The 4,235-nt window shown below is 53.5% G+C and overlaps 1 long non-coding RNA gene across 1 annotated transcript; it reads right to left on the minus strand.

The window, feature by feature from the left end:
• Nucleotides 1-958: 958 nt before the first annotated feature.
• LOC120885736 (uncharacterized) lies at nucleotides 959-3,150 on the minus strand. Its single transcript, XR_005728441.2, has 2 exons — nucleotides 2,723-3,150; nucleotides 959-2,623 (listed from the first exon to the last, which is right to left on the minus strand). It is a non-coding gene; the product is annotated as an uncharacterized LOC120885736 (long non-coding RNA).
• Nucleotides 3,151-4,235: the final 1,085 nt, after the last annotated feature.

Consider the following 4,235-nt stretch of genomic DNA (forward strand, 5'->3'; position numbering starts at 1 on the left):
AAAGCTAAATAATGCCAGAGATGACCCTGCCCATAATGCCAGAGCAAACCAGCAGAGCCATGCCAAAGGCCTACGTTCTCTTTCACGTCCTTTACAGAACCATTCCTGCTGAACCCTGACCTTGAACTGCCAGCCTTCAGAAAGCCCAAGAGACAATAAATTCCTGATGGTTAAGCCGGCCAGTTTGGTATTGGTTTGTTATGACAACACTAGAAAACTAAAGCTAATATGGTAGGAAAATATACACAATGTACTATTTTACCCTTTTTCTTTTTGGTATTAAGAATTGAACCCTGGGGCACTCTACCACTGAGCTACCTCCTCAGCCCTTTTTATTTTTTATTTTGATACAGGGTCTAGCTGAGTTTCTGAGGCTGGCCTTGAACTTGTGATCCTCCTGCCTCAGCCTCCTAAGTCTTTGGGATTACAGATGTGCACCATTTTTTAAAGTGTATGGTTTAGTGACATTAAGTGCATTCACATCATTCTGCAAATACAGAACTTTTAAACTTTTTAAACATTTTAAAAAGTTTTCCTCTGGACCCAAACCCAAGGCTGTGGGAAGGTTGGAAGACCTACCTCTGTAGTCTCTTCTGTTCAGCTGAGTGGCCTGTTTCGCCTCGTGTGAGGCAGACAGCCTCCTGCTCTGATGCGGTCGCTGCCCGTGTGTGGAAAGCTCAGAACTGTGATCCTAGCTCACAACATACGTACTGAGCGATTACTGGGTTCCAGGACCACGCTAAGGGCTTTGCAAGGATTATGTCTTTTATGGTTTGAGTATCAGGGAGGTCAGCTTGTCCCATTTTATGGATGAGAACTGAACTTCAAAGAACTGAACTGACTTGCTCACTTTGGCTCACTCTGGGCAGCCAGGGACTTGAATGCAGGTTTTAGCCCTGCACCGTCCTGCCCACTAGCTCTTTTGGTCTTCAAGAAAATAAAAAGCATGAAGTGATGATTGGATCGAAATATTTATGTTCGTGCCTAGAGACCCCCTTGCATGTGTCACATGGCTAGCCCCCGTCCTTACTCCATGTTCCACAGAGGGTCTCTGAAGAATGTAAGGATTCCAGACTCAAACCTGGCTCTCCAGGTCATTCTGAAGGTGTATTGGGGAAGGTGGACGACCAAACTTATTTTACACGACAGCTTATTAACTAACATATTTTATAATTCTGGGGACTTCAGACACAGGGTCGGTGGGTTTCCACATTACTCTTGGTCAAGGTCCCCAAGGAGCAGGGCAGTCAATTGACCACGGTTTTCTTGAGCCAACAGATAGACCTCCAGTGGGCTCCCAGTGGTGGCCAGAGCTTGGAATTCCTTCTAGGATGGAAAAGGAGGAAACCACGACTTTGGGCAGAGACCAGCCTGGTCCTGCCAGCCATGCCACGTAGCTCCATCAGGCCTCAGGCAGTAGGCGCTCGTGGGAATGGCCCGATTGGTGCTCAGCCGCTGGCCCTGCTGCTCGATGGCAGCCCATTCTCCTGCTCAGACCGGATGTCTCTCAATCCTCAAATCACACTGGTTTTCTGACCCTGCTGCGGCTACCTCTCTGCTTCCCAGAATAGAAAAGACCAGCCCTGTTTTGCTGGCCAAGGGGAAGGCACGTTGGGGACAACGCGGGAGGGCTACTGCTAGGCAGGGTCCTGGAAGGGACTGGGGAGTGGGACGGGAGCCCTGTCCCGTGAGGGGAAGCAGGGAGCAGAGGGTCAGGCCATCACCGCGGCGGAGGGGTCCTGCTGGGAAGAGGCCCTGTGCCTGAGGGAAGGGGTGGTCACAGCGTGGCCAGGTCCTGGGTGTGGCTGAGATGGCAGTGCGGCCTGGTGGTGGGATGGCAGCTGCATAACCCAGTCAGTCCAGAAACATGGACTCGGCCGCTGACCTGGGACAGCAGGAAGCTAGAAGTGGCTACAAGTGCCCGGGTTCAGCTGTTGCCTTCCTTCCCCGTGCAGCTGTGGCAGGACAGACAGAACTCCCAGACACCATGGCAGTGTCTCCCTGGGCCTTTCACCGCAGGCTGAGGGTTGTTGGACCCACTGCACTGATAGGGGAGAGGGCAGGTGGGGTGTCCGGCTCAAGCTGTGGCCGTGAGGCAGTGCTGACAGCCAGGTGATGGACAGAAAACCGATGGCCAGTCCACCCTCACCGCCACCTTCACAGCTCTGTGACTGAACCCGCGCTGGGTGCCTGCTCTCTCACCTAAGCCTCGGACCCTGTGGGAAAAGCCCTCAGAGAGGCTATAAAGCCCTGAAGGAGGCGACATGTAATTACCTTCTGGAGGTAATCATTATCCCTGTTCTACAGTGAGGCCTCTGATGCCCAGAGAGGTTGAGCTGATTGCCCAAGGTCACACAGTAGCCTACCCAGGTCAGAGGGAAGAGCGTGTGCAGGCCGGGTCCACAAGTGCTTTGGGTGCGTTGAGAAACCCCCACAGAGGACATGCATGTGCTGAGATGGAGCCTGGGCCACGGGGACAGCTGCGCTGGCAGGGTCTGCTGAGAATGTGTGCGTGAGCACAGCTTTGACAGCGGCAAACAGCATGTGGGAGTGTGTTGACGGCAGGGGTGGGGTGGCAGCACCGGCTCCATGTGTGTTTCTGCTGGCAGCAGAATGTTCTGGTCTGTGTTGATAAACAACAGTTTGAGCAAGTGAGAGGCTGGAGCAGGGACAAAACAGAGGGGTTTGCCCGGGTAGGTGGGGTGGGAGGAAGGAGACAAACCTGGGGTAGAGGAGGCCGGGCCTGCAGCTCCTAGGAAGAGGGGCAGTGGCAGCCAGCCGGGTGGTGGCGGCTCTTGTTTCTCAGCTGACCTCACAGGGTGCGAACATCTGGGTGTGGAGCCCTCTGCACACCACCTGATGCCCATAAACGCGAGAACATGCTGTGAGGAAGAGAGTGTCCTCCGGGGTGTTAGGTGCACGTTTGCTCAGCACCAAGCCAGGCGCATGTCATGATTCCCAGGCCAACAGATTCCTCAAAAGCCAGCTTCTTGGAAGAGGTGGCAGCCCCGGGCCAGCCTGATGGGGCTCGTGATGGTAACCTGAGCCCCTGCAACTCGCCCTGCTCCGGGTAGACAGCGGGGAAGCCTGCAAGGGCATCCCCAAGAGGGAGTCACCCCAAGAGGGCCTTGAGGGGCTCAGCCCCCATCCCCAGCCTTAAGTCCCCCCACCTTGGTTCCTCCCGCCACCTCCCCTCTGTTGGCTGAACCCTGCCCCCTCCACTGCCCTGTACATTCCGCATCTCCTCCTGGAAGTCCTCCAGATGTCCCTGGGAGGGCCTCAGAACAGTGTCCTCCCCAGCGCCCACTGCGCTTATTCAAGATGCTTCTGAAACCAACACCTGGTGTCAATGGCCTCATGACTGGAAATCCTGCCCTCTGGAATCCTTCTGGGGGACTTGGTGGCTCTCCTTGCCTTCCTGCCCTTTGCAGGGATGGAGGAAGGAAGCCGTGCGGAGCAAGCTGATGGAGGAGGTCGGCGAGGCTCTCCCCTGCTCTGCTGCCCGCAGCTTCCGCTCCCTGCCAAGAGCCCAGCCCTCCCAAGTGCCAGCTGTGAGTCCCTTCCTCGGGCTGTTTCCTGGCCCTTCTTGTCCATTGGATTTGTTCACTCCCAAGGCCGGGGACAGAGAACACAAATCCAGGGAGAGCTGGCCTCTCCTCGCTCATCTTTGGCTAAGGACTGGTCCCGTAGAAGCTCAGCAAAACAACCCCTGTTGAGCCTGGCTTCCCCGACGCCACTGTTCCTGCCCTCCATACTTCTTTTTCCTCCTCCTCCTCCTCCTCCTTCTTTTTATTTTTTTTTTGGGGGGTGGGGGGTTACTGTAGAATTGAACCCAGGGCCTCACACATGATAGGCAAGCACTCTTCCTGAGCTATATCCCCAGCCTTTTTTTTTTTTTAAATGGGGTCTTGCTAAATTGCCCAGGCTGACCTTGAACTTGGGATCCTTCCGTGGTCTTTTTTATTTCAACAAGATTGAACTTACCATCCCACATAGCACTAGCTACCTCTGTTTCAATTTAAACAGTATCATAAGAGCCCTTCCCCAAAACATCTTCCCCACTAGCCTATGGGGCAGGGGTCTGTTGCACTATTTATGAGGCCTTTATAAGACAGAATTTATATAAATATCAAAAATGGCTAGAATGGTAAATTTTATGCTATGTATAGTCTAACACAAGAAAAATATCAAGAAGGATGTACTAAAGAAAAAAAACACACTGATTTTCTAGATAA

The sequence above is a fragment of the Ictidomys tridecemlineatus genome, chromosome 1, assembly GCF_052094955.1.
Source record: "Ictidomys tridecemlineatus isolate mIctTri1 chromosome 1, mIctTri1.hap1, whole genome shotgun sequence".
Taxonomy (NCBI): Eukaryota; Metazoa; Chordata; class Mammalia; order Rodentia; family Sciuridae; genus Ictidomys; species Ictidomys tridecemlineatus.